Source organism: Thermobia domestica, chromosome 7 (assembly GCF_964235325.1).
Source record: "Thermobia domestica chromosome 7, izTheDome1.hap1.1, whole genome shotgun sequence".
Classification (NCBI taxonomy): domain Eukaryota; kingdom Metazoa; phylum Arthropoda; class Insecta; order Zygentoma; family Lepismatidae; genus Thermobia; species Thermobia domestica.
In genome coordinates this window covers 236,231,108-236,243,169 of record NC_137460.1, presented here as the reverse complement: position 1 = coordinate 236,243,169, position 12,062 = coordinate 236,231,108, and the positions used below count along the sequence as shown (strand labels likewise).

Genomic DNA, 12,062 nt, shown 5'->3' with positions numbered 1-12,062 from the left:
AGCAAAATGTTGCCTATACAGGAACATGTGTACCCTTTACTAGTAAATAGGGTACATATTTCAGTAATAATTCTACAGCATGACACACAACTGAAGAGGGAAATTTGGTGCGCTGATTCTTATCTTTTTATTCTGTTTGCTTATCTCCAGCAATGACTGTACCTACTCCTGAATCCGCTTTAGTTTATTAATGAATTTGGTAACTTGATATTGGCAGCTGTTTGCTTTAAAAGATATGCATTCTAAATATCGAATTACTTTTTATGGATTATAGGTAAGTTAAAATACTCTCGTGTAATCAAGAAATAATGCGATGTAATACTTCATGTATTCGGAGTTTTCCTGCACCAATTGTAAGCACACAACAACTGAATACTTCCGATACAGATAACTTACCAAATATTTTGAAAGTGATTTAATATTATAATAATTCTTGCATAACATATTCAAACCAAGATTAGAAATAAAATGAAAATGAGTGCGGCCAGAAGTTCCACGTCTAGTATAGCTGTCACATGGAAATGACAACCATTGCAAACTGTGCGCTACAGCTAACCCATTCGACAGGTTTTTCTAAAAATTTTTTGCTCCCCCCTCCTTTTTTTTTTTTTTTTTAAAAAATACGAAGTCGTTAATTTGAAACGCTAATTGCAGCAGCTGCCCATGTTTGACAGATGCTGGCTAATCGTCACCGCACTAAATATGTGACTGGATTATACAAGTAAAAAATCTCCTCTCTAGTAAAATGGATGTTGGCCACTTCATCACTTCCAGTAAATCAATGTACGTATTTAGAATGCATAGGCCTATATAAGCTGGATTTTTATTTTTTAAAGGCAGGAAGAAAGAAAGAAAAACACTTCCAAGGAAGTAGAGTATCAATACATTTTTATTTTTAATTATTGTTTTAGCCTGGTTTAAATTTCTAGCATCTTAGCTGAAGGCTGGTAATAACAGGAACCTAACTGATAGGAATCACTGCCGATGAAACAAACTGTTCAATTTAACCTTCACCTTTATTGTCCTTTAGATCTTCCTGAAAGCTTTCCAAGTTGTCAGAAATCCGCATAAATTTTTATCTAGGTATTGATGACATCACAGACTAACACTAGAAGCACCAAGCACTTTTTCAGGCCGCTTCCAGTTGTATATTTTGTCGTTTTCAGTTACTTATCTGAGTCGTTTGCTCAGATTCATTTGACATCTGTCTATTATCAGTTCGATGTATTTACGGAGTAGTGATGAGCAAATGCAAGACCAACACCAAGACGGGTGGTCTTGGTCTTGCACATCCAGTCTTGGTCTTAGTCTTGCTTACAAGAGTCTTGCAGGTCTTGCTTTTAAAAAGTCTTATGCTTTTCATAGGTAAATTTTAATCTGGATATAATGGATAACAAATTCTACAATGCACCAATAGTAACGGGAATATAATATATGTTTCTAAATGTAATATAATTTACCTTCGTGTAAGTATGATGATAGTGTACAACATAAGCGATTACTTTTTTTTGGGGGGGAGGGGTACCACTCTTAATTTCTTATAAAATAAATCACAACGTTTCGTAATCTTTTTTATATTTTTAATAGATCCAATACTCCACTGGTTCCCAAACTGGAGAGGCTACCCCTGAGCCGCATGAAACAATTAAGACGGCACAGATTATTGAAATACCATGAACTACAAAATTATTTTTACTCTGAAGGCGTCACATTTTGTTTTCAACCACGATTAGCTATTCTTTGTATTGAACAAACTTCCAATTAAATATTGAGATTTTGTTGTACTGATTCCAATATGTACTCTACGGTGCAAAACATGGATATTATGCAAAAGCGATTTAAAAATGGAGGCTTTCGAAACGTGGACATAAAAAAAAAGGAGAGAATTAACTGGGTTGAACGGAAAACGAGTGAGGTGTTAGAAATAGTAGCAGTAGGGAAGAAAATAATTTTAGATGTAATTAAGAGGAGGAACAGGAACTGGTTGCGACATTGGCTGAGGAGGAACTGTATTATTAGGAACGTGATAAGAGGGAATGGTGGAAGGAAAGATAGAGAGGGGGCGACGGAGACTAGTTGAAGGCAGGTATTAAAACAGAAAATTGCTATGTCAAGACGAAGAGACTGGCTGAGGACCACTGTACATCGAAGCATCTCAGTTGCAGCAAGTGACCTGCCAATAATGACAGGATAGCCATGATGATGATGATGATGATTCTCAATATTGGCCAAACAAAGAGAGAAAAATTATAATAATAATGATTATAATCAAACCTTTTAATATTTTAGAATAATTTGAATGAAAACGACTCAATTGTCTATGTCTTTTGTGTAAACTCATTTTATATAAATACTATACTTTTGACCTATATTAGAAATACAAAATAACCATCAAACTCCAAGTTATTTGAAATAACTGTACAAAATCATTCTCACTCGTGAGTATGAATTATTTATTGTTGTATAGTGTTATATCGCTCAATCTTCGATGTGCCGTACACCTAAGGAGGCTAAAAGTTATATTGATAAACAATTATTCAACGTATAAGCATCCGCCCATGAAATCAAACTTGCTGTAACCTGCACTAAGTTTCTGTCAGTGTCATGAAAATGTTATTTCGATGTTAATTTTATGAGCACACATTAAAAATTTCCAACGGATGCTTGAGACTCGGAGCCAAAGCCATACCCATGTAGTCGGCACCTATGGTATAGGGAATTACCATTGTTCAATTCTACATTTCTGTTTACTTTTGGAAGACCACCACTAATATGTTTTGAAAGGAAATGAAATATCTAGTTTAACGTTCCACGATTACGCACCGACACTAAGGAAGACTGTGATGAGAAATTAATGAAATGGTGAAATGAAGAAAGTAGGAGGAAATGGGAAAGCCCCGAGAAAACCTACGCAAAAAGCCCACATGGCCCAAGATGACACCTGTATAGCTTGAAAACTAGTAATAACTACAGAAAACGCGAACAAGATTCAGAAAACTACATACTGTACCTATATGCTGCACGGGCAGATGGACTCACCCGGATTGCATAAACTACTGAGAACATATTCACTCCAGCGGCATTTTTACTGAAGCCAAGAAATTCACGTGGAAGATGTAATGATTTTTTCCTTTTTACATTCTCTCTCTCTCTCTCTCTCTCTCTCTCTCTCTCTCTCTCTCTCTCTCTCTCTATATATATATATATATATATATATATATATATATATATATATATATATATATATATATATATATATATATATATATAAAATCTAGTAGTACCGGTACCTGTGCAAGACTCTTGGTCTTGGTCTTGCATGCAAGTCTCTTGCACAAACTGCAAGACCAAGACTCTTGCGCTCATCACGATTACGGAGTCTGATAAGAAATGATGAAAGAAAGGGAGTTTCAGCTCGATGTTCTCAGAAGCATCAAGCTATTTTTTTTTCACTCAATAGTATTAAGTAATGAAAAAGGGAATAAAATGGCTGCTGATTATCTAATATAATTTGAGGAATAATACGGGAATGAAAACACAAATAAAATTGTAGAAAAATATGAAGTATAAGAAAATGATGTGGGGCTGGGGGTTTCAATATGATACACTTTTTTTTTTTTTTTTGGCCACACAATGTTAATAGGAAACAATAAAATTGCTGCTGATTATCGAGTTTTATTTCAAGAATATTGTGTGAGTGACGGGCAAAATGGGTACTGTAAAACGTAATGTGGCGCCCTATAATATAACTTTTCAACGTTCAATGAAAGACATTTTGCTTTCACTTATGTAAATTATCACCATATTCTTAAAAATAAAATAAATTTTTACAATGTTAGGAAAGTTCTATAGCGTTATCGCTAGACCTGCACATTGCACACAAAACACCTGGACTTTGCGTAAGTGTTACATTATACTTGTTTAAAATCGTTAGCAGGAATCTGTATCAAACACTTGAAAGGCATAAGAATTCTATAATAATTTTATCAATTAAACAAACTTCATGCATATGGTACTGCATTCCTAAAAGTTTATAATAAAAATTTGACGTGTAAAAGATATTCTACCGTAAAAATATTAATATTTTTCATAGTGTACTTTTGAGTACGGGAATAACTTTACAGTGCAATATTTGACAACTGGGAATGCCAGACTTTCACTTGTATAGTATAATATTAGATCTGTCTACGTGTATGAGTGTGTGTATGCAGAGGAGGGATTCAGATGTGTTTATAAATTTTATTTCGGACTTATTTAGATGCTCATCAAATAGGTATTTTACAAATCATAATACCAGTTATTAAAAGGAAATGTATGCGAGCAAATTTTTGTAAATTATCTCTTTCTTACAATTAAAGCTCAACCTTCAGTGCCCTAAAAACTTTGAAAATATACAGTATACACATACATCATTTATAATTATAATAATATGCTAATGACCAGGGCCCGGATCTTGTTGACAAGTCAACTTTTTTCTGTTACGCATACGACAAGGCAAGTTCAAATAAAAACGTTATCCATCAACTCTTGGTTCTAAAAATATAGTTTTTTAGGGTCAACTTTTGGTCACTTTTTGCTGTTTTGAAATTTCAGGTCATTTTTTAATATTTTAAGGTAACTTTTAGGTCACTTATGGTCTTTTTATTCTTTTTCTCTACATAAGGAAATCTTTAAATGAACATGGTTTACGGATGTGGAAAAGACGAAGTTGAATAATCTCTTTTCTTACTTCCTGACTATTGGAGTGGAAAAAACTGCATTCTTAACCAGCTAAACTGTAGCTGGTTAACGAAAGGTGGGGGTTGGTAGGTGGCCAAACAGATAGTTTTGGGTTATTGACCACAAGGAATGTGATAACGTGAATAACTAAAAATGCATTAGAAGGCGTACAAGGGTTCTAAATAGGTTTTTATCTATTATTTTCATGTAGTCTAAACTTGCTAAGTTTTATTGTTTAAGTGTGCTTCCTAGTTTCAACTCGGGGGTGAATTGACGCTTTCAATACTTACAATGCCGTACAATGGACTGATCAATAGAAATAAATGATCAATGGACTGCAACTAACTGAAACAAAACTTTTTGAATATGAGTGACAAATGTTAATTAAAAATCCAATGGATATTAAAAAATGTCAATGTTTAATGAAATAAAAGTTTGAGAAAACGTAAGTTTTAAGGTCAATTTTTGTGATTTTTAGGGTCATTTTACAAGAATTTTAGTGTCATTTTATAGGTCACTTCATAAAATTTTTTAGGTCAACAAGATCCGGGCCCTGCTAATGACAAATGTGAAACTACTTATATCAGAATGAGGAAGCCTCGGCGAAGAAATGATACTACAGCTAGAAAGCGACTTAACTTCACACTACTAGAGCTCTTGAACTTAGGCATCTTGAATCTCAGTGATATCAGATTCTTTGACAAAAATCCTTCCAACGTTAGTCAAATAACCCTTATACTCGAAATATATCTGTACTTTCTGTGTACGTGTCAGTGAGACTTCAGGAGGCAGCTTGGGAGAACATTTTCCAGTGTTGTATCTCCGATCATGCTCAATGTTGCCACTTCACGAAACCCAAAGCTAAGACATGTTTTAAATATGCATTTATATGACCAATAAAAACGACATTTTAAGTGTTCCCAAGTCAAATGTGTTTATATTTAAATAGACATGTAGAAAAATGACAGGATAAAAATACGATGTCATAGAAATATGAATCTTACTTGCAATTTCACATAAAATCACATTTTTCTGACGATGTCCGCAGTTATTCTTGGCACCGAAGGACTATACACAATTGTTTAAATAATCCACAGCAAACTTTGCAGGTCTACACTTTGAAGTGGCATCCGCGGCATGTTCAAATGTTGTAACGGAAATCAGATTCTTATAAAAAATAAAATTTAATGGGATAGGTACAACCACCAACCAACGAACTGTAAAGTATTACTTTACCAAATACGGTCGCAATAAAACTAGGTGGATTTTTGTAAAATAATAATATTAATAATAACTTTCATCCGATCTTAAGAATTTATATACATCAGATGGGTTCACTGTATAGTCCTTTAAATTTTACATCTGCTTTAACGCATGAATTGACTCAAGAATTAGGCTTATTGACACTACGAAGCAAAATATCAATGAAGGACAAAATATTTTGGCCACTTACGAGTGAATACATACGTGAAATGTAGTTCTTGAATGCTGCTATCCCTAATTCTAACCATTCCAGGTTCTTAATTTCTAATTTTACTGTACGTGTATCTTCGGCAATTTTTATTCCAAGAATCTACAATAGTGTTTCGAGAATGAAAACACAATTTCTTACCAAATTTCCTGCATTTTGAGAAAATATTAATGATTAATGAAACAAATCTATCTTAAAAAAAAAAAAAAAAAAAACTTTGCTAATACATATGCATTAACAGCATTGTAACATTTTACAGAAATTTTTCAAGTTGACAATATCCGGGATCTGCGGCCCTGTTAATAAGCATATTGCTGACGGATATGCAACCCATTCTACACCTGTAAATGTTGGGTGGTGTGCGTCTAGGCTATGATGGTTGGAGTAGGGCGCTGGTACTAGAAATTAGGCGATCCTTCTTTTCAGATACAGGTAATATATTCGGATTTAGTCCCCGAAGTACAGGTTTGGACTACCCAATAGGACTCATATTTTAGGGGCGGTATCTTCATTATCTCTCTCCTTCAATCAAAAGAAAAAATCGTGCATCTGCGTTCCAGGGGATAAAGAAAGTAACCGAAAAGGAAGTTCCCAACAAAATTTAATTCTCTGCTCTAAAGCATGAGATTCGGATCTAGCGAAAAACTGCAAGAAAGTTTGAATACCGACGTCGTAAGGAAATGGGACAAACTACGAACACATATCACTCGCACAGATTGCATCATTTGAATTACTTTCTGATTATTCGCAGATCTTAAAACGCATAACTATTGATTTTATTTATTTATTCTTACTTGACATCTGACTTTTCAGTTCTAACAATAAAGAAATGTTGTTTTTTATTGTCCACTATATTGAATTCTACGTGCCGCCAAGCTTCCTCTTTGCTAAACGATTACAGTTCGTGCCTCGAGCGCAGCAGCCCTGGGTTCTATTCCTGGTGGGAGTTTACATGGTTCGGTTTCCACGTTAAACTCCAAGTCCATATAGCTTCTAAAATCTCTCTCAGTACTGAAAAAAAACTAAAAACAAACAAAATAAATGATTTAAATAAGACAATTATCTAGCATCATTTCTGATGTTACGACAAACCTATCGACACTTTATTTATTGAATTCAATTTATCTGTTTACGTTCTAATTCGAGTTTCAATAATTTTCTTGCCTTTGGCATATGTTATATTTAATTTTACGTTACGTCATATACAGATTGTCACTCCAGAAACGACTACAAATGTATCGACACTTATAGTTCACTTCGTTCATAAAGTTTTATCAAGTCGTTTAGATTTTACATGCGAATTAAGAATTACCTTAAATGCATTACGTTTCTTTTAATTTCGTTGCAGGCGAGATAAAAGATGAGGCAAAATTCTATATTTATCTACCAACATACTTTTAAATTAAACTAGAAAATTTTCTGTTCACATTTTAAAAGCTCATTACGTAGTATCTTCATTCTTCTTTGATATTAATATCTGAATCTATATCCTATCAAACACAATTCTGAAGATCTGATAGCGTTACTTTTTAAATATTCTAATTTATCAAATTCATCTAAATAGTTATTTCAAGTTCTCTTCCTTTGTACACGAAGTCTTATCAATAATAAACAAATACTAAATTTATAACAGAAATCTACATTGATAGTCAGTTGTTTCGAATCAAAAGTTTAATAAGTATCGACTGTTTGAGACGGCAATTTACGCAGAGCAAATTTATTACATACGTTTAATTTTATGTAAACCCCCAAAATAAGTCTCTAAATTGATTTCCAAAAGTTGAGTCCTTAAAAAAACTTTTATTTCGCACACCAAAACAGTAATTTCACCCCATTTCAAGAAAATCGTTAGACTTTCGAAATTGATGTTTCAAACAGTCTCCGATTCTTTAGGGACAGAGCCATTCTCTCAGTGACCACAAACACTATCTGATCTGAATTATGATCGGATTAGAAATTTTCATGTTTAGCTGATAGAAAGGCAAGTCGGAGTCGTCATATAAAGCGCTTACGATTGTTTTGACATTTGAATGCAAAAGTTTTGAACTACTTTCAGAAAAAAATGCATACATAAATGCGTGTATGGAAAAAGTTAGATAACATTAACTTCACAATATGGTGCCTGCGCTGTATATAATTTGCTTGAGAAATACAGCTTTACTCTACCACCATGACTCAATGTCTGAGACATTTAAAGTATTCCGCTCCGTAACACCCAAATAATATTCACAATTAACAGTTTGACCCTGTGGAGCGAATTCCCAAAATATATCTTTGGAATCGTAAAAACAAATTAACATTGTCTTCTCACGTGACTTTTGAAAACGCCTTTTTTTTTCCGCTTTCGTAGAACCTGGGGACTTCCATGTAACACTGGCGTTTTATTTGCGTGTCGTACTTGAAGCACCAAATCTCATCACCAGTTACAATAGATTCCAGGAATGTTCTGTTTCGTCTGGGTGTTTTAATCAGATCCTTGCAATGTTCAACGCGAGCAAGTTTTTGATCGTCAATTAAGGCGTGCGGAATAAATCGAGCACAGACTTTCCGTTCCTTTGTCAAAATTTCGTGAATCATGTCTTTCCTATGCCATCCATCTCACAGTCGAATTCCCATCGTGGGTGATCATTTAGATGATTTATTTATTTATTTATTTATTGAAACAGAACACAACAGGTATTATACCCAATTACAGTGTTCATCTTTCATGAAATAATATATTTACAATTTCCCTTTTAAACCTTGTGAGGCAATCAGCGTAAATATCTATATTATTTGTCATTTTTAAGAGTCTGTTGTAGGTTGCACTAATCCTCCATGTTGGCGACTTATTTAGGATATTAGTCCTTGCTTTTGCACAATAAAATAAGTTATAGTTTCAAGCACTTGTTCCACAAACGCATCACGATTTTTGTTCTCGACCTGCCTGGCTTTGGATTGTCTTCCAAGGACTCACGACCGTTCCGGAATCTTGTAAAGCACTCGAACACACGTGTACGAAAGAAGCACTCATCACCATACACTTGTTCATTATTTTCAATGTTTATGTAAATGTTTTACCTAGCTTGAAACAAAATTTAATATTGACTCTTTGTTCCATCGTGTTTTTTGATGAGGTAACACCAGATACACTCACATCACTTGCTATAACTTGACACTCCGTTAATCGGTTCTCATGATTGTGCTCTTGTTTTGTTGAGCAGATATCAAGTTTTTTTGACGATATGTTGCTTCAATAAATGGAGCTAGTGGTTACTGAAACGAAAAAAGTTCCGTTATTTTTCCGCCATACTGTGTAGAGCATTATCTTCGTTACAATTTTGCTTACTACTTCATTCCTTCGTGTGATAATGGTTGAATATCTTTTAGATTTAGTCTCTTACATTTTAAAAGACCCATGACTAGACCAAGGAAAGAGAATGATAATATAGGAACTAATTTAGTGAAGTGGGAAACATTGGCACAAAATAGGATCTACTGGCGGAATTTGGTTTATGTGGAGATAAATCCTACAAACATAAGTTTACTACACATTAAGTGTTTAAAGCTATAAATTAAATTCATGGGGTAATTTACGGAGTAAAATAGTATATTCAATCAATGACGTACGTTTGGCAATCAATAACTTAAAAACTTAGGAGTGATTTCAAATAAAACTTTGACAATCTCAAACTCTCACAATTAATATTACCCATTAGTCGAAAAATGAAGTTTTCTCGTCTCGCGTCTTAAATTTTGTAGAAGTCTCGTCTTAACTCTCCACAGTATTTTCTCGCGTTATCTCGAAAATTTCGAATCTCGTTTAGTAAATGTATGTACTTGACTGTTGTAAGTAGGATCAGTGGAATTTGGTACTTACTAATAGGAAATTTAAATGCTAACTGGAAAAACTGTTGAATAATTAGCATCAACTTAAAAAAGATACGAATTATCCAAATTCTTGGAGCAATATCCATACCCAAACAAACGTTAAAGTCGTTCACAACACAGAACTACTAGTAACTGATTTTAAGACGCATATTTTCGGTGTATGTGCTGACTAAACTTCTGACCTTTTACAGGTCAGAAAGCATAGTTTACAATTAATCAAATATTAGAAGAGGGCGTTCCATTAAAAATTAATTCATGTAGAAATCAGGCTCCCTTAGTTTTCAACTATGAAAACAATTTATTTAAATAACAGTAAGTTAAATAGTCTAAGCTTAAATCGCGTAATCACGTATGACGAGAGCTCAACTTCGGGTGTTTATTATTTCTTATCTAGTCTATTTACATGAAAAATAAATAAATATTTAGAATACACTACATATTCAGATGATGTTAAATTATATATGTTGGTTGGAGTCTATGCATTTCACCTATAGCCTCTGTGCTGAAGATGGACGCCATACAGTTTTCACCATTTCAATGTTCTCACACCGGAAATCGACCCAGAATCTAGTTTAAAGCGCGCAGGCTAGCCCCTAGACTACTGGAGAGGGCTTAAATTATATGAGAAACAAAGTACGATCATAATGTGTTAAATTGTAAGATCTACATTTAAACCATATTTATAACTGGAGTATATTCTGTAATGACTAAGAAGTTCATGACCTACGAGATTAAATTTGTAACTTTAACAGAATACAACATATCCAATGATGGGCATCGAGTCCGCGATAAAAAAAAAAGTTTTCAGTTGAATATATATGTATATATATTAGTTTGATTTTAAATGAAAATAACCGTACAAAATACACAATTTAATGAATAAGACAAATACAGTAAATTATTCAGTATAAAATGCACCAATTTCAACCATCTTGGCCTACTATGTTGCATGGTCTGTTACCGTATCTTACGCGTCACTGCAAAAATAGAGAATCAATGCCTCAACACAAAAATGTAATTACTGTTTATATTAAACAAATTTTATATGAAAATCGGAGAATGAAAATCAGAAACATATTCAGGGAAAGGGGGCATTCCGAGGCATGCTGCCTATTTCCACCAAAAATACAGACCGTCCAAAACGTAACAAATTTAAATGTCAGAAATGATTTTAAAAATGTTACATACATTCACAAATTAATTTTGGAAATATTTAATGAAATAAAAATTCCAATTTCCCCCCACTTACTTTACATAAGGTTGAAGTACATCACCACTACCTTAGCAACATAAGAACATGGACTAATACAGAGTGACAATTAATTAATGACCAGATTTATATTTAGTATAATTTATGTGAAACTTTCAGCTACAAAAATGAATACATAGTATGATACATGAATATACAGAACATTAACAAATATTGCCTAGGTTTTGAAAATTACAGCCTTTAGGTATCCTCTCTTGAATTGTATGCATTTCTAACAACGAACTAACACATCATCCATATTTCTTGTAAGTGTTACATTTGATATCAAGCGAATTTCATTTTCTATGGTAGCTTTCAGATCCTCTACGTTGTTTGGTTCATTGACATAGACTTTAGACTTTAAATAGCCCCATAAAAAGTCTTGAGCAGTTTAGTCTGGGGAACGGGAAGGCCATTTAATGTCACCAAAGCGAGACATAAGACAACTGGGAAATGTCTGTTGCAGTAGCTATCTTGTTTCAAGACCTGTGTGGCTTGTTGCACCATCTTACTGAAAGAGCATGGCCCTAACACTTGTGTTCCGAGGCTGTAATTCAGGAATAATAATAATAATAAAATCTAAGCATTTGTCTGTAACGATCGCCATTAACAGTTATAGTAACAGCATCTTCGTACAGTAACTTTCGCACTATGTAAAAAGGTGTTCATGAATCTCTCATGCGTTTTGTCCAGTCCATATTCTCACATTCTGTTTATTCACATAACCGAATAAATGGAATTGTACTTCATTAA

General features: G+C 33.6%; 1 protein-coding gene across 6 annotated transcripts in view; it reads right to left on the bottom strand.

Moving 5' to 3' along the window:
- Pur-alpha (Purine-rich binding protein-alpha) overlaps window positions 1–12,062 on the bottom strand; it is a 361,449-nt gene that overhangs the window by 82,616 nt on the left and 266,771 nt on the right. The window lies entirely within an intron of this gene.